Here is a 20,851-nt window from a genome sequence, read left to right as displayed (position 1 = left end):
ACATTTCAGATGTTCATCTTGGTCAAGCATTCAAACTATAGTGCCAGCATTGTAAGCACTCTGTTCTTCACATTTTAGGTAATGATATTTTATATCCCCAAGAAAAGAGGCTGATTTTTCCTTCCTATTTTGTCTCGATTTTCTTTCGAATGTGCTTGATGTTTTATAATGTTGGAATTTTTTTTTAAATGTAGCCTCCAAAAATATTATAGAGGAATTTGTGGTGGGGGATAATCTTTTTGCTATTCGTATGACCTTTGGAATGACAATGCTCTGGTTAGAGGATTGTTTCCTAGATATTACTTGTGGAATGGAGATGAATTTGTGCAAAATTTTGATAGTATCAAGCGCTCCCTTAATGTCTAGAATGTTTGCCCATTTCAGCATGCTGGCAAGAATGTAGGCAGAGTTCTCTCTTCAGAAATTAGAAGCAAAATCTATGAAAAATTCGTGCCATAATATCAATACTTAGGCACAACCATTTTCCTCTCATTAGACAATGAAGGCGCATTAACACACAATGTTGGTCGCATTCGCTGTTTCACAAGACTAAAGAAAATGTCAGCCATGCAGTCCACAAAACAACGAAGGTGCATAAAACACTATGTTAGTCACTTTCTCCATTTCACAAGGCTAAAGGAAATGTCGGGCATGTAGTATGTGAAATAGAAAAGGTGCATAACACACATTTTGTTGTTTCACAAGGCTAATGGAAATGTTGAGCACACAGTCAGTGATACAATGAAGGAACCTCACATAACATGCAATGTGGATCAAATTCATTGTTTCATGAGACTAAAGAAAATGCTAGCCATGCAGTCCGTGAAACAATGAAGACAACTAACACAGTATGTTAGTTGCATTCATCATTTCATGTGGCTAAAGGAAATGTTGGGCATGCAGTCTGCGAAATAGAGAAGGCACATAACACGTAATTCACCATTTCATGAGGCTAAAGGAAATGTCAAGTACGCAGTCAATGATACAATGAAGGAAGGCACATAATATGCAATGTGGGTCACATTCACCATTTTGTGAGGCTAAAGGAAATGTCAGGCACATAACATGCAATGTTAGTGGAGACCTATTTTAAAAACCAAGTATCAAGCATAAGCAAATTTTACTACTCTTGGGCTAGAATCTTTCTGGATATGGTCCTTTATTGGGCTATTGGTAGTTTCAATTATTTGTAAACTCTACATATTTGGCATGGGGGGAGATTTGATAGTCTTGTGACATATCTGTAATATGCAATTGAGAAAGGAATGGAGGTTTTCTTCACTGGTTCTTTCCTCCAGGAGATCTTGAACTAGGTATTAATATTTATATAATATATTAGTGGCTCTCCACTTTCACTTAATTTGTTTTGCCAATCAATTTAATTTAATTTAATTTTTTAAAAATTAAGTAAAACTCGAGGGAGTACATCCCTATATTAATATGAGAAAAATTATATTGTACATGTGATGGTATTGATCTCATCTACAAAATATTGATTCACTTGAGTTAGAAAGTAAAATCAACATAAATGTTAACATAGTTCCCAAAAGGACCCATGTTGCATTTTCTTAGTTCGTCTCTAAAAATCTTGAGCATCTTAGCTACTTTTTGTTTCTTCCCTGTAGCGTCAGCATAAAAAAAACCCACATATATACCCTTTTTTTGTATTTTTATTGATCTTAAATATAGCATAGATTACATCCATATAATAATCTTCCTTGACCACATGATATGCAAATATTGAGGCTTGATCATAGAGGCCAATAGCTTGTGTTGCATTTGAAAAAAAGACCACCAATATCCCATCATGTTGATGTCCCCCTTGTAAATTTAGTTGATCCATTATCTATTTGATGGCCTTCTTATTGTCATCTTCTTCAACTTTGAAAAGCCTCTTTACCTGTTGCTTGGTATCCTCATCTTCAGACATACATTTCAAACCAAAGTTATTCCTACATGCCATGGAATATAGTCATAACTCTTTCTTTACTGATAGCTTGGGCTTTATTCTATCCTTAAGCTCCTTGTATTAGCTTTCCTAGATTGGCTTTAAAAGTAAAGTAGAACCTAGGTACTAAGGACAAAAAATAATCCTTTTAACTGCAACAACCTACCCAAGACTACACACATGGAAGATAAGAAGGAACCCAACCTGGAACCTTACACATGCACTATATAATCTCTTTTATTTTTCTGTTCTCAAAGACATTGTTCCAACAAGAAGATCCAATTCACCATATGAACCTAATTTTCAACCTTAACTAATAAAAGTGCAAAATGGATAGACACCATTGCTACTATTCTTAAAATGAAGCATAGATTAGATACTGTATCTTTAATTTATCTCCAAACACATCTGATCCTCAAACATAAATAGAAGCACCTCCTGACCTGAATCTAAAAAGAGAGATATTTAGATATCTACCCTATCCACATGTAGTACCTAGGCCTAAGAATTTATTTGATGGTAACCAATGTATAAATCAGAGTATCATCCTTCCAGACCACTAACCTTGTATCCCATAAACCTAAGGCTGACAATGAAAGGATAGCTATGATAGTCATCCAAAAATAGATAAAGACCACATGCATCTTCAACGAGCATAAAGATGACACCCATGTGAAGTAAATGGTGTTTTAATCTTGCATCTTCTTTTATCACATTTTGAATAGAATTATCCAATTTAACTATAAAATTTCCTTTATGTGACCCACACCAAATAATTTCATCATTAATCAAATTTAGAAGCACTCTTCAATGATTGAGCTCCATCCTCAAGGATTCCTTGATCATATCGGGTATGAGAAATGTGTTGACATCCAACCAATAGAATTGCATAGCATCATATGAATCATCAAATAAAAAATATCTAACCTTTGAACCATGTTGTTCCTTAATGTGCCCAATGTATTCACTTATACCATCGAACTCAATGAGAGGTAGGAACTCATCAAAGGAGTCCAACTAGAATCCACCTTACCACCATTATTGATCTTCTATATTTTGTTATTAGTCTCTAACTATCCCAAATAAATTTCTAGATTGTAGAGCCACCACAAGAGTTTCCAATACTAAGTATTTTTAAAGGGTCACTATTATCCAAATACTTTGTCCAAAATATTTCTGCACCAAAGAGGTTCTTTATACATATTTTAGGCCAATTTAGCTCCTAAGCTTTCATTTTTCTCAGACCTACAACACCCATTGCCCTAGGTTGGCAACTATTATCTAGTGAATCAAATGAACTTGTTTCTCCTATTCAGATCCTTGCTACATAAAATTTTTAAGAAGGCTTTTCAAATTAGTTTCAATCTTATGTGTTATTAGGAAGTAAGACAACATATATTGGAATATTCAATAAGATCACTTTGATCATAGTAACTCTACCAGCCATAGTTAGCCATTTACTTTTCCATGCTGAAATTTTGGTCTTGCAGTTTTTCATTATGTCCTCCTAATGCCTAGGCCTGCACATTCTTGAGAGTAATGGGAGGCTAAGATGTTTCATCACAATACTGGCAATAGGGAAAGCTAACATGCTTGTGATTCATTTTACATTACCTTCTTCATATTAAAAAAGAAATTGATGATTTGTCCTAATCCATTATCTATCATGACCTACTAGTGTATTCCTCAAGGGCCTCTTTGATAATTGTTGCTTCCTTGATCAGGGGATTGATCATGTGTAATTGGACTTATATGCTCAACAACCTTGACCCCTTTCCATAGATTATTTGAACATTTTTCTTTGAAGGATCTACCCAGAGATTCTGCCATTACTACGAATAAAAAGGAGGAGATGGGATCACCCTACCTTAGTCCATTTTTTGCCTCTAGAAAACCACATAGTGACCCATTGACAGTGGTAGAATATACAGTAGTAGAGACGCAGTCTTTTTTTAAATATATCCAAGAGTCACAAAAGTCAAACCTCTTCATAACTAATAAAATAAATTTCCAATCAACTTTTGTCATAAGCCATGCTCACATCCAAATTAATGAGAATCCCTTTAATCTTGTCAATAACCAAGGTGTGGATTACCACATTAGAAACAATAATATTGTCCATTATCTCTTTGCCTAGTGTCAAACCATTTTTCTCCTTAGAAGTAATAGTCTTCAACACAATCTTTAATCTGTTGACAAGGACCTTGGCCAAGATCTTATAAAAGGTATTGCACAATTGGGTAGAAATTATCACTGAAGGATGAGAATACCTCTTTTTTGGGAATAAGATTAATGACAATATAATTGATATCTTTAATGAATTGAAACTCCAGTTCTATTTCTCCGAGATCACTTATTTCTTCAAGTAGCACAAAATTAGGTGAAGATTCAATTCCACCATCACCTCTAGTATCCATTCCAAGAAAGGTACAAATTTTGGTTGATATTTATCAGAGGAGTGCTAATATAAATCCAACTCTCTATGTATGAAGAAGCAATGAAAGAACCCATATGGGCTAATGCTATGAATAATGAGATGAATTCCATTCATAAGAATAATACTTGGGAATTAGTTCAACTTTGCAAAGATAAGAAGGTGATTGGTTTGAAATGGATTTACAAAGCCAAATATCATGCAGATGGTTCAGTGGAGTGACATAAGGAAAGACTAGTTGCCAAGGGGTTTGCACAAACTCCTAGAGTGGATTATGAAGATACTTTTTCTCTTGTGGCTAGACTTGATACAATAAAGATTACATTGGTTGTTGTAGCACAACACAAGTAGCCAATATTTCAGATGGATGTGAAATCAACATTCCTTAATGGTTACATAGATGAGGAAGTTTATGTGGAACAACCTATGGGTTATGAAGCTCTAGAAAAAAGATCACTTATTCTACAAGTTGAAGAAATCCCTTTATGGGTTGAAGCAAGCTCCTCATGCCTAGTGTGCTAGAATTGACAGTCATTTCATAGAGAAAGGATTCAATGGAAGCCACTTAGAGCTCTTCTTATATGTCTGACATGTTGGAAATGATATTCTCATAGTTTTCCTTTATATTGATGATCTTATTTATACAAGTAATAGCAAATCTCTCATGGAGAAGTTCCAAGTAAAAATGAAACAAGAATTTGAAATGTTAGATCTAGGATTCATACACTATTTTCTTGGTGTAGAAGTACAAAAAACATTAGAAGTTATATTCATTTCCCAAACCAAGTATGTAGTTGATTTATTGAAGAATTTATGAATGGAGGCATGCAAAGAACTTGCAACCCCCATAGCACTTGGTGAAAAATTAACCAAGGAAGATGCCAGTCCCAAAGTTGATGCTACTTAGTATAGGAGTTTGGTTGGTAGCTTCATGTACCTCACAACCACTAGGACTAATATTATGTATGTTGTGAGTCTCATCTCTCAGTTCATGCATGATCCACATGAGTCACATTGGTGGTATGCTAAAAGAATTATGAGGTATGTGAGTGGTACACAAAATTTTGGCATTCAGTATTCTCTCACTCAAAAGTTTGAGCTAGTTGGTTACATAGATTCTAATTGGGCCAGTTCAATGGATGATGGGAAATTTACATCTGGTTATGTTTTTTCATTTGTCTCTAGAGTTGTATCTTGGAGTAGTAAGAAATAGGCCACAATGACTCTTTCTTCAGCAGAAGTGGAATACATGGAAACTTCATCAACAAGTTCTCAAGTAGTATGGATAAGAAGGATATTGATAGGTCTAAACTTGGTTCCAGAGAATCCAACCACCATCTATTGTGATAACAACAACACTATTTCCATGACAAAAATCCCAATGTTTCATGCTAGAATGAAGCACATAGAGATCCGACATCATTATATTCGTGACTTGGTTCAAGATGGACAAGTGGAGTTGCAAATTTTTCATTCATCTGAATAAGTTGCAAACATATTTACCGAAGCTCTTCTAGTTACAACATTTACTAATCTTAGAAATCATTTGGGACTCACCTCCATTGATCATTCGGGGGGAGATTGAAGATCATATTGATGCGTTGGAGATCAGCTGGACTATTTTTTTCATAAAATTTTTTTTTTTTTTAGTTTATGGGCACTTCTAATCACTGTTGTATACATAGTGAATAATTTTTTTTAGTTTTTTGCTTATTTTAGTTTAGAATTTTTTTCTTTATATTTTTTGTTTTAATCCTTCCTTAAGGAAGAAGACAAACAGTCTATAAAACAATGTGCTCTACTATTGTAATTCATTAATTAAGTTTTCATTTTTCAGTTCTCTGAAATAATGTGTAGTCTTCTTCTCAACTCTATTTTTTTGTATCTTTTAAATTTATAATCCTTTAGATTCCCCATTTTCCATAATCCCTCCTAAAGGATCTTTTCCTTTTTTTCCTTGGGGACAAAAACTAATATAAAAAATCCATTTGGTAAAAATTTAAAGATTTCTTCCATCCTTTGTATTTCCTTGATCCAAACCCTAATTGAGATTATGTTTGTCCTTGGTCCACTGAAGTCACAGATAACTACCAGTTTCCATAACATCCCTACATACGCTTCACCTTTCAGTGAAAACATCTATACTTTGCATCAAATGGTGATTTTTTTCTAAATATTTATTCATAGGAGTAGAATTATTTCTTCCTTCATTTTGATCTTCTATGCCAAAAAATACATCTGCAATTGTGAATGTTTTTCTTCCATTTTTTTCACTAGAAAATTTAATCTAAAGTTGATTTTATATGTTATGTGAAAATAAAATTTTGTAAAATTATAATAGAAATTTAGTGAAACTTTTTAAGTCTAACATTTGTATCTTTGGGAAGTATAATATAGGGTCACTTATAAGTGTTGTCATTCATATTCAAAGTGTGCATGCGAAGTCCTCCTTAATGGTTATGAAAGAGTACTAACTGAATTATGAGATCATTTCTTTTGATATTTTGATTTTTCATTTGAAAATGTCTAGATTGCATATTTCAAACACTTTTTCCTTTTGGTATTTGCATTAGATTCCTTTAATAGCTTGCATCATGAGAAGAAAGGATAATACTTTATATGATTTATTGAGAGCTTTACTAGTTCTTGGGTTATACCAATCTAATCCTATGATCTTTGATTGAACATGTATTGATGATTATTTACTATAAGAAAATATGACATATTTTAATCAATTTAAATATCATCAATTTTTATATTTCATGATTAAATATTTATTGTAATGTAGAGGAGAAGTATACGTGTAAAATTTGGTGACTAAACATATAATTGATATAATGATTTGCACCTTTTAGAAAAGGGAGGAGATATCCATTGCTTATCTATTTCTTAATTTGAAGTTCATATTTTTAGAAGAATAGTTTCTTTTTAAATTGTCACTATGAATTGCTACACATCTCTAATTTCAATACATAAACATTATCATTCATATTTATATATTAAATTTTTTGATTAAAAATGTATATTAAATTTGAGTAATTTATTGTAATGGAATAAGAGTGTATTTTCAATACCTAAACAATAGCTTATGTTAAACAATCCAAAATTTTAAAATATATAAGTATGTTTTTTGTTAAGGAGGTAAATGGGTTTTACAGGGACTCGAAACCCAAAAGTTTTACAACAAATCAGACAATAAGCATCAAATCACATAACCAATAGAAAAAGATAAACCATCTTGGGCCAAGCCTGTAAAATAACCTATAACACAAAATAGATTGAAACCAAAAGAAATAGAGACCTAATGATAAGAATGCAATAGATCTGCATTCTTCTAAATAAATTTCCTGTTGATAGCCTCCAACTTCTCCATGATAAATCTAGAGCTTCCTTACTCCTAGTTCTTTCTCCTGGTATGGGTACATGAACCTGTCGTAGTATGTGAACGATAAATCTGACCACTTGCACCCTGCACTTTCTTTTTTTGCTTGGAATCCGAAGGAGTCACACTAGCAATGGGATGAACCCTGTAATCTACAATCATATTATTGACCGTCATCAACCATTCAAAACTATTACTTATGGTGGCCTTGTTGATCTCCACCAAATTTTTCAAAATTCCTTTAATATCTTCCAAGATAATCTCCAGATTACATATTCTTCTTTCATGATTCAATTTCATCTTGTCTACATCCTCACTAACTTTCTAGGTCAACTAGAGGAGTTTCTCTGTATTACTAGGTCCAGGTTGTTCATAAAAGTATCCACAATACCCTTTATACCCTCTTTGAATACTTCAATCTCCATGCCTATTTTTTGAAGACAATCCAACTAACTACTGGGTACAAAGGAAATGCATTTATCCAAATCTGAGTCAATGACAACCCTCCCATATTTCCCATGATCAATGTCTATGGGGATTTTGATTTCAATATCCTATTCACTATCTTTATTGCCCCCCATTTCTAGATTTGGTCTTCTTAGATTTGGGAGAAACAAAATCAGTAGACTTGGTCCCCAGATTTTTTATATTTTCTAGCGGCCCACCTAGGGTGCTTGTTGCGCCTACTACTACATGTCCCAAGGGTTATACTCTGAAAGGGACCCTCACCAATAGGCAGACAATACTCAGGGTCATCAAACAAGTCTTGATCTTGCCAATCCTTGGCAATCCCGCTATCTTCCCCTTCCAAATCCATGTCAAAAACCACCTCAACCTTTGGGTTGGAAGAAGAAACATGGATTTTCAAAATAGGGGACAAATTGAATTCATGGGCTTTGGCATAATCCATAATAAGACGAATAAGGCCCTCATGGAGGACCAAATTATCCATATTCTTTGCATGCTTCTCTAGACTATGCCTTAAGGAAGATAGCAAATAAAACAAAATGGAAATTTTTCTATCGTGCCTACAGTGATTCAAAATGACAAAGTGGTAGGAAAAAAGGCTTGCATACCAGCCATCAAGAGTGATGTATCTCATGATAATCTCCACCACATTGGCCCAAGGCGTCTATGGATCCTTCTAATTGTAGCCACCATCAGCCATCTTTTAAACCTTATTCCTCTCCTTCTGCTTGTCGAAGAAACTAGAGATAGCTTCTTCAACAGATTTGTGTTCTCTATAAAAATTCCTTTGCTTCATCTGCATACCAGTAATCTTCATCTATCCCAAGCTTAGTGCCATAGACCTTTAGGATACCATTATCTCAGCCTCTCACAAATTCTTCAGTGGCATTTGCCGAATTCCCCTTTCCATATATGGCACCAGGACCCCATCTAAAATCTCATTCCAAACCTTAGTATTCCTTTTCCAGTTCTCAAAAGAGGTAGATTCCATCCTATTCTTGTTTCCCCCCATAAAATGCACAATTCTAAAAGTGTAAGATAACACAACTAGAACACATAGCAACAAACCTAACCAAAAATAAGCAAAGCCTCTAGAATAGCTAGAATTGGGAAGTGTGAAAAACTTCCACCAAGAGATATTATCCCAATGACATTCTATCATTATGAATTGATAATGAGTGGTTGATTAATTTGACGTCCTTTCTACTTAGCTCGCACAGGTTTCCTAGGAAACTTTCCATTTTCATCCACCATTTAACCTCCACATAATCCACCCCAAGATTTTCCATATAATCAGCAGGGGCATTTCCTTCCCAATACGTGTGAGAAGCTTTAAAATCATCTAGATTGGCAATCATAAGATAACAATATTAGATCAAATTCTTGATTATCCAACTTGGCTCCTAGTGTCTGTTAATGCATTTGATTATGTTCATCGAATTACTCTCCAGCCAAACATGATTGATCCCTTCTCTAACCGCCATTTCCAAACCACTGTAAGCTGTGTAAGCCTCAGAGTAGTGGTTTGTCTAGGTGCCCAATGGGATTGCCACCAGTGTGAGCTTACCATTGTGATCCCTAGAAAATCCTCCACAAAAATATATAAGTATGTTGATAGAAATAAAATTGTTTAAATAATTTATTTTAATGGCATAAGGGTATATTGGCTGTCCATATTTTAGAAAATATATTTCATAATATAACATGGATTATATAATTATGAGAATGTGATTCATAGACTGAACCATAGAAATAAATTTTTCATAGTCTTGTTTTGAATATTTTTTAATAAAATATCAATGACCACTACACATGTGTATTCATTATTTTATCTTCATTATAAGTCACTAGTACTTTGTGGTATGATTCACAAGATAATTCTCACACACAATCATAAATATCACATATTTTGTCAAAATATTTTAAATATAACTTCAATATTTACTAATTTATTTCACTCTTATGGTTTAAAAAGTAAAATAATTTACTATTAAAATTTATATGATAGTGGTATCATTCACATGTATATTTTGTGAGAAAATTATGAAAAATTCTAGTTTTGATTCTAATAACTTCTCTATAGGCATTAGAGTAGATTTAATCCTTATGACTCTTTTGTTTTGAATATATTAAATCAAGAGAGGCCCAAACCTTCACATAATCGCAAAACTAGTGAGTGATAAAAATTAAGGAACAAAAACTGGCAAGCATCCAATGCAACTAACAAAATAAAGAAAACAAACTAGCAAACCAATAAACTAAAAAAGAAAAATAGGACACATCCCACCGAAGGCATAAATCGATAGCCTACCTAGTGGGTGAAAACACTAGCTTCTTGTCCTAGCTAATTTCTTTTCTTTATGACTCTTTTGTTTCTAAATGTAATATAAATTCTTGAAGAACTCAAGTGGATTATTAGAGCCACTAAAGACGATGAACTATGGAAAATCGTTGTGTTAAACAAAATTAACCCCGCCTCAGTCAAAGGAAAATGACAACTTCTTCATTCATCTTTTTTCTGTTTTAAGGTCTCTCCTCCTTTACAATCAATCTAGAAAGCTAATAGAGAGATTCATCTCTTCAACATGGGTTCAACTTTTCCACTTAGTCTATTTGGTGGAACAAAGATATTCAATATCATGGGCAGCTTCAGGCACTAAGCTTTTTAAAGCTATCATATTTTCTGTATATAAAAGGTATCAATAATGTTGGAGACCTATGGAATTTCACTAGTCTCAATTGGTTACCTTGGCATGTGGTTAAATCTCATTTTAATCTGAGTAACAAATATAAATCTTTTGTAATTTTTGTGCAATTATTGGTTCCATTGGAGCTATCTATGAAGATATGTACTCCTCTTCACAATAATTTTCTCAAAGATTGGATTTGGTTGTCATCAAATTTGTTTCTGGTATTTTCATTGAAAAAAGTTTATTTGTAGTTGCTTCCTGCTTCGCCCATGAGGTATCGTCTAAATGTGAAGTACAATTGCAAAATTAGTGAAAAATTTTGGTCAAAACTTTCTGCATAGATTTGGAAGTCAAAATCTAATTCAGAGGTCCAATTAATGGCTTGGAAGATGTTACACTCCAAGCTACTCGTTGGGGGTAGCTTGAAGTGTATTATGGTTCAACCCATTAATTTCCCTTACAAAAAAAAAAGAAGAAGATATGAGGTACATCTTTTGGGGATTCCCATTTGTTAAGAAACAATGAAATGCTATGTTGTAGGATTTCTCTACCATTTTTTAACATAAACTTAATTGGAAAGAGGCCTTGCTTGGTGTTGGGGTTCGTAATGACATTATTGTTGATGGAATTCAACATGTAATCTTATTGCATATATGGAAACACAAATGCAAAACTATCTTCAATCATTGTAACTATTGTAAGGCAGTTATATTTTTAAAGCTTTACTTTGACATAGTTTTTTGTCTCTCTTCATTGTTCCCTCAATTGCAAGCGTATTCTGGAAGGAACTTAAAGATGGAGAAACACATCAAACACCAAGTGGTTCAGTTCCTTAGAGATAAGAAGATATGTATTCCTCAAGAACTAAGGCATTTCTTGCTCAAATAGCTACTCTAGTTGTTATTCATCTCGCTGACATGTTGTAGTTTATGGCTATTATATTGTCACAATTATGGATGATGTTCTATGTAGCTAAGAGCTGCTACATTTTTGTATTTCTAGTTAGCTGTCCAATTCATATTTATGGTTCAGTTTTGTATTTCCAATCAGTTGTCTTGTTATAGTTTTGTTTGGATGATGTATTATTTTTGATAGTCCTTGCCTGTCTTCTTTATATTTTTTAACTTTGGCATTTTCAATGAAAAAAATAATATATGGAAATAATTCAAGTTAAAATTCTTATTAAAAGTGATATTTACTCATAATAAAACTCATTCTCATCATTATTTCATCTAAACAGTCTTTACATTATTTTTTAAAATTCTAAAAATAAAACTCCCTATCATATAATACAATAAAAATTTAAAATATTATTCTCTCTTAAAATATATTTTTATCCTTTATTTTTATCTAACAAAAAATTATTATTTTGATTATGCATTGAACCTTTTTATTATTAATTTACAATAAAATATTATTCACAAGTTTGTACTACATTAAAAACTTAATTGAATGCTCCAACAAAAGTCACTATATTTGCATTCATTATATAATTCAACCTTTTTAAGTATTAGGTGTCATTGAAGAAAGATTTGATAATATTAATTTTTAAGTTAGATTATTTTAAATATTTGATTCAGATTTTTTATTGGAATGAAGAATATATTATATATTTTACTTTTTCTCAAGGAAAGTCATATATAATATTGTTTTAATAATTTCTATACGATTTTAATTAAAAATATACTAAATTATTATGATAAAATATACAAACATCATTTTTTAATATTTATTTTATTCATAAATATTACCTATATTTAATGTTTGTTTTATCTAAATTTGAAGTCAACCTTTTTCGGGTCAATTTTTTTTAAATATTAAGACATGCCTATTTTTGAAAGTATGAGTATAATTTTTTGATATTCTATTCAAAATATCTTATTTTATATGATACATCTAATCTTATCACTTGTAAGGCAAGTCATTCAATCCAATTCCCCATATATACACATCAAAATTGGAAGTGTTAAAGATCATCCATATAAAACTATCTCATTATGTAGTTGACCAATGTGTCCTCATAGAGGTATGTAGGCAAATTAGGGTGGTCACCAAGAGATGTAAATAAAGAAAAATGTGAACATTCATTTCCTCATAGGCCTCAAGACATCCTTCAATGTCCAAAATATAGTGAGGTCCCTCTCTAAAATCAATATGCATTTTTATAGGACAATATTATTCTTTAATAGAAAATTTATTTTGTCAAAGAGAACAAGAAGCTTAGTTCAATATATACTCATACTCCTCAATAAGAGTATTTTTGGAAGGACTATGAGGATGATTTCAAAGTGTGAAGAACAAACTAGATGAGGCTTATTAAGCTTTAATGAGATGTTCAAGATAATGAAAATGATCATTTTTTATATTCTAGAATTAATTTCGCTTCACCATTCAAATGTAATTAGTCACACCAATCAATTAAGATGATAAGGAAGTTAGTGGCATTTGAGGGAGGTTGCTCTTTCTAATGAAAAAGATTAAAAGATTGCTAAACGTAAAAATTATAGAACACACTATCATAAGGCCACCTATAAGAGACAATACCTCAAATAGGTACAATTAGAGTGGATCTTTATCAACCCAATCCTTTGTATCATTCTACGTCATAAAATTAAAAGCTGATCCCAAAAAGAGATAAAGAAACCAACAATTCTGATTAAACAAAACATTGAGAATACCTCTCAAACCACCCAGCAACAACCAATTTCACTAGTCTCCTCCCTCTTTATCACCACCACCATCTTTGCCTTGCCCACCTTCTTCTCCCAAAATTCCTCCTCACTTCTACCAACACACAAGGGTATAAACCACAAAACTCATTATACCGCCTATTATTCCTTCCTCTTCCTCAAGTCCTAAATTGGCTCTATGATCTCGTAACTATGATCCCTCCAAGCCATTGGTTAAGCGAGATGGTTAGAAAGAAAAGGAAACATATCCAAGCAATTGAGCTGGTATCAGAAATAAAAACCTTATCAAGAAGAGTTTAAAAAAAAAAACCTAAGTCCCTTCTTGATAAGATTTTTATTTCTGGTATCTAAATAGACGTTTCCGCTTGAATTTGATGCAGTAGTCATATCTCTACAGATATCTATTTTTAGCCCAAGCCCCTCCCGTGAAACCTAGTTGACGCTTCCTCTAAATACGGACCATGAGATATGAAAAACTGCATTAAAGGCTAGCTGAGTGGTATTCAATGAAGAGTATGTGGAGACAGGCAGAATGAGAGCTTCTAGCCAGGAACATACTCATCTGGTCTCACCTGGGCATACACGAAGAAGTCTCTGTCCCCCGTCATCTTAAAAAACAGATCTCTGTTTTTTTTTTATTCGATCTCTAAGATGCTTACATTGCCACATTTTATTTATTATATCTGCCATAAAACGTTCAGGCCGGCGACAGCTACACAATCAGATCTGTTATTCTGTCTTTTTCTTCATCATATTCTCCATTTCATTGTCTTAAAAGGAATGGAAACTCAGCATTTCTATATCATGTTTCTCTGACATATTCTCCATTGCATCAGACAGACGCTAACAATGGCAAAGCTTTGGCATTTAGCCCATTAAGTAGCAGCTTTATTAGGAGAATCACTAAATAAATAAAAACAATACAAAAGTAGATCAGGCGCATGGGCTTCCTTCATTGCTGAAAATTCTCAAGTCCCATAACTTTAACTTTAAAAGAAGAATACAATCGAACTAAAAAATGGGCATATTCATTCCCACAAAATCTGCTCTGTGCACAGTGTAGTTATTATAACATGGCTAAAATTGTCGTATAACTATAATCACATCGATAGTTACCTCCATCATCAACTCCATGGTTAAAATTCTCTGACAATTATTGTCTTTCGTGCCAGATCGATAGTTTACTTGCACTAACAACCAATTTAGATTGAAATCGCCAGTCCATGAATTCCAATGTAAACTTTATTATCGCCACATTGTAATAAGCCTCCAAAAAGAATAATTTGCATAAAACTAACATTTTGTTCTGGTACAAGCTGCAGTGGCATATTTTTCATAAGGTAGATCATCAGATGCGCTTTTGGAATTTAAAAAGTAAAACAAAATTTAACCATGCAAATTTAAAACCCTCCATGGACAAAGTAAAACCTGAGTGACAATGGCCCTGCAGTGTTGCAAATGCATAAGGCCAAGCAGTTCACCAACACCACCGTCCACTCCATGAAGCTCTTCTTCTTTCTCTGGCTTTGCTTGAGATCCATTGTTTGTGAATCTAAAGGAGATGGTTATGTACACTTTGTGGTTTAAGCCCAAGCAAGTATGGAGGATGGTCTGAGAACGCTCTATAACGTACAGCACGGATGGATTTAAACAATATAACTCGGTGAATTCAGGGATTCTTATAAAAAGAGGATTCCCCTCAATCTTGGAAAATAGTCAAAGCCCAGTAGTTTCACCTCTGTATAAACAAAGAAGGTGCTGTCCCCTGGCTACGGACCATACTGATCCTTAAAAAAGATCTCTGCTTTTTCTCTTTGATCTCTAAGGGCCTGTCCCTATGCTGCTGCTTAGCTTATTTTGTCTAGCAGCAGCTGCTCAACTATTTTAGGAGTATTTTGTGGAGCAGGTGGCCCCATGGAAAATAAAATGGCTGCTTACTTTTATGCAATCGTGTTAAATCATTTTTGTAATGAAATTATTAGTAATATTTTTGTAAATAAAATTTGTAAGCAAAATTATAGGCAAATAGAAAGGAGAGGAAACAAATATGGTAAAGCCACATGTCTATTTTTTAAATAAGCAGCCATTGCTTATTTCTAGCCCCCCTTTTTTGTCAGAGCTTATTTTCAACTTTTAAGCAGCTGCTGCTCCACTAAAATAGGGGAAGAATTCAATTTATCCTTTTTGCCTAGTTAAAATTTTACATGGGAACACTCTGGTTGCTTAAATTTAAGCAAAAAATGTTGATAAGCAGCCACATGGGGAAATGGGGTAAGATGCTTATATTGCCACTTTTTATTTATTAAATATGCCACAAAACATCCAGACAGGCAACAGCTATACGATCATATCTGTCGTTCTGTCTTTTTTCACCAATATCCTTCATCTCGTTGTCTTGAAAGGAATGTTAACTCGGCACTTCTTATTTATGTTTCTCTGACAATAGGAGGGGTATTACAGTAAACAGATGCTAACAATAGGAAAGCTTTGTCATTAAGGCTATTAACTAGCAGCTTTATTAGGAAAATGACTATATAAACAACAATACAAAAACAGAGCAGACGCATGGGCTTCTTTAATTGCTGAAAATTTTCAAGTCTCAAAACTTGAACTTAAAGAAAACAATACAGTCAAACTGACAAATCAATTCCCACAAAATCTGATCTGTGCCCAATGTACTTATTAAGCTCATAGGCTTTTAGTGGGCGAAACCATCGGAAAAGTGCATGTTCATTGCCCGGCCCGTGTGGTGACATGTGCCTCGCTTGCGGTCGTCTTCGTGCATGCGCTCTGTTTTCGAAGTGATGTTGTCTTTAATGATTTCATTCCCAAGGCTGTGCATGAATGTCGACATTCTTTATGGCTACTTGCAATCCTAAAATATAATTTGTTCTATTGTTGTCGCAATATTTCGCTCTGCAATTTTCGCTCTGCAAATTTTCGCATAAGGTTGTTAGGTTTTGTTCTAGTTGTGACTATTTTACTAGGCTTCTTTGTGAGTTTGACACCATGAATGGTTTGAATTTGCAAAGTAAAGTTTCATTTTATTTAAATGTGTTTTTGTTTTGTAATGCATTTTGTTTATAGTCTGCTTATTTTCTCCTTCCGTGTGCCTGCAGGGTTGTTGCTTTATTTCTATTGTTTAACTATTTGTGGGCTTGGCTACTTCCAGTTTGCAAGGCATTTTTGAGGCTACTTTGTGGGTTTCATGCCGTGAATGGTTTGAATTTGCAAGGTAAATTCTGGTTATATTTAGATTCTTTTTCATTTTGAAATGCATTTTTTATAGTCTGGTTTCAATTTGCAAGGTAAGCTTTCATTTTATTTAAATTTGTTTTTGTTTTGTAATGCATTTTTTTTATATTCTGCTTATTTTCTCCTTCTGTGTGCTTGCAAGGTTGTTGCTTTGTTTATGTTGTTTAACTATTTGTGGGCGTGGCTACTTCCAGTTTGCAAGGCATTTTTAAGGCTGCTTTGTGAGTTTCATGCCGTGTATGGTTTGAATTTGCAAGGTAAGTTCAGCCGCTTGCAACCCTAAAATCTAATTTATTTTATTGTTGTCGGCAATATTTCGCTCTGCAAATTTTCGCATGAGGTTGTATATAGTCATGGAGTCAAGTTTTGTTCTGGTTGTGTCTGTTTTATTGGGCTCCTTTATGAGCTTCACGTCGTGAATGGTTTAAATTTGCAATGTAAGAGCTTTATTTAATTTTTTGTTTTGTTTTGTAATGCATCAAATCTATACTCTACTTATTTTCTCCTTCCGTGTGCTTGCAGCATTGTTACTTTGTTTATGTTGTTTAACTGTTTGTGGGCATGACTACTTCCAGTTTGCAAGGGATTTTCAACACTACTTTGTGAGTTTCACACCATGAATGGTTTGAATTTGCAAGGTAAGTTCTCATTTTATTTAGATTCTTTATGGCTGCTTGGAACCCTAAAATCTAATTTGTTTTGTTGTTGTCGATAATATTTCGGTCTGCAAATTTTCGCATAAGGTTGCATATAGTCGTCGAGTTAGGTTTTGTTTTGGTTGTGACTGTTTTATTGGGCTCCTTTGTGAGCTTCACGCCATGAATGGTTTGAATTTTAAGGTAAGCTTTGGTTTTATTTAATTTTTGTTTTATTTTGTAATGCATTTTTTTGATAGTCTGCTTATTTTCCCCTTCCATGTGCTTGTAGGGTTGTTGCTTTGTTTATGTTATTTAACTGTTTGTGGGTGTGAATACTTCCAGTCTGCAAGACATTTTCACATAACTTTGGATATAGTTGTCGAGTTAGGTTTTATTGTGGCTTTGACTAAATGGTTTGAATTTGCAAGGTAAGTTCTGGTTTTAGTTAGATTCTTTTTTGTTTTGTAATGCATTTTTGTATAGTTTTCTTATTTTCTAGTTTCCTGTAGTTGCAAGGTTGGTACTTTGTGTATTTGGTTGTAGGTTAAAGGGGTTTTAGTTGGGTTTTGTAGTTTGCAGATATTTATTGATTTAAGTTTCTTACTTTGTTTTAATCTTTTCATCCCCAGTGATGTGCACCAATGCAAACTGTTTTGTTGGGCTTGTTTCTGAGGTTCTCGTCGTGAATGGTTTTACTTTTCTAGGTACTTATTTAGTTTATTTTTTAAGTTTTCAAAATTTGTAATGCATTATTTGATAGCCTCCTTATTTTTGGTCATGGTGTGCTTGCAGGGTTGTTACTTTGGTTTTGTTGTTTAACTGTTTGTGGACATGATTACTTTTAGTCTGCAAAGTCTCTGTTCACTTTTACAGGTATTTAGGTTTTGACCATTCTGTTGCCGATTAAATTCTGGTCTAGGTTAAAAGAATTTTAGTTTGGTTTTGGATTCTGCAGATATTTTTATTGTCTGCACTAATTCCAACATTCTTTATGGCCGCTTGCAACCCTAAAATGTAATTTCTTTTGTTGTTCTCAAGAATATTTTGCTATGAAAATTTTCACCGAACGTTCACTATTGATTTCAAGTTTTTCAAATTTGTAGTGCATTATTTTATAGGGTACTTATTTTTTTTGCGTGGTGTACTTGCAGGGTTGTTACTTTGTTTATGTTATTTAACTATTTGTTGTCTTGACTACATAGATATATGCATAGGCATGTATTCATGTATATAAATACACACATGAATACATATATATATATATGTATGTATATGTATATACACATGACACCTTCTCACTTTGATAGGTACTATATGTACATATACATGTGTGCATATATGTATATACATGTATGTATAGGTATGTATACATTTATATAAATATACACATGTACACACACACACACACACACACACACATATATATATATATTCATGTACATATATAGACAAATGTACGTATGTATAATATCCTTGAGGGGATCTAATTTCCATTTTTCCCCTTATGTATGTAGAGCACTTTGCAAGGTAAATGATCTTGTTGTAGAGAAATTTGCTTATAATTTTTTCTTAGCCTGAATATATATGCAGTGCTGATATATGTATACATACATATAGACATGTACATATATATATATATATATATATATATATATATATATATATATATATATATATATATATATATATATATATATATATATATATATATATATATATATACATGTATGTACAGGCATGTATACATCTATATATATACACACATGCATGCATATATTATGCATATATAACTCCATTCTGAAGTCTTCACCATTTATTGAGACGATAGGCTTTTAGTGGGAGAAAGCCACCAGAAAAGTGCAAGACATTCTGACGACTGCGTTCCCCCTCCGGTTTGTGTGTGTTCATTGCCTGACCCATGTGGTGATGTGTGCCTTGCTTGCAGTCATCTCTATGTGTACACTCTGTTTCTGAAGCGACGTTGTCTTTAATGATTTCATCCTAGAGGCTATGCATGAATGTCGATGTTCTTTATGTGTACACCTGTATGAATATAAGTCTTTTAATAAGGCCATTCTGAACTCTGTAGCATTTATACATTGAAATGTGCATTGCACTCTGAAAGTAGTCATCTCCACAAATAGTTAAATATATATGCATATACACATGTATGTATATATACACATGATGTACATATATATATAATTGTTTTTCTTAGAATGCATTGTAGTGCTGATATATGTACACACACACACACACACACAAATATGTGTGTGTGTGTGTGTGTGTGTGTGTAGGCATGTACACATGTTTATATACACATGTGTGTATGTATATGTATACAGGGTTTTATTAAATCTCTGTTTTAATAACTATGTTCTAAAGTGTGTAGGATTTATTGATACAAGTCTGCGTTGTAGTCTGAAAGTAGTCACGTCCACAAATAGTTAAATAACATTAACAAAGTATATCTATAATTGTTTTCCTTAGAATGCTTTCTAGTGCTGATATATGTATATGTACATACCCATATGTACATATATAAATATGTGTATATATATGTATATAGGGTTTTATTAAATCTTTGTTTTAATAACTCCATTCTAAAGTGTGTAGGATTTGTTGATACAAGTCTGCGTTGTAGTCTGAAAGTAGTCACGTCCACAAATAGTTAAATAACATAAACAAAGTATATATATAATTGTTTTTCTTAGAATGCTTTATAGTGCTGATATATGTATATGTACATACACATATGTACATATATATATATATATATATATATATATATATATATATGCATGTATGTATAGGCATGTATACATGTATATAAATACACACATGTATGCATATATATATGCATCTATGTACATATAGACATGTGGGTATGTATATATACATAGGGTACTCTGCGTTGTAGTCTGAAAGTAGTCACATCCACAAATAGTTAAATAACATAAACAAAGTAGGAAGCCTGCAAGCATAAAGGAATATTTACAGTGCCAACACTTGTATATAAATATATATATATATATACATGTATGTATGTATATACCAATGTAGTTATATATATATCAATTTATCTTACTGAATAAAAGCCTTCATATGCACACAATAGTAATCACATATATACCGTTGTAAATTAACACCAATGCAACACAAATGTTAGTAAACAATTACCTTGTAGAGTAAAATACTTATAACAACAACAAAACAATTATGTTGTAGTGAGAACCTTAGAAACCCCATCAAGTAAACACTCACAGCCAAAAGAAAACCTAACTCGACAACTAAATCGAATGTTATAAGAAATTTTACAAAGAAAAATACTTACAACAACAACAAA

This window comes from Cryptomeria japonica, chromosome 10, assembly GCF_030272615.1.
Source record: "Cryptomeria japonica chromosome 10, Sugi_1.0, whole genome shotgun sequence".
NCBI lineage: Eukaryota > Viridiplantae > Streptophyta > Pinopsida > Cupressales > Cupressaceae > Cryptomeria > Cryptomeria japonica.
Note: the sequence above shows the minus strand (reverse complement) of the source record.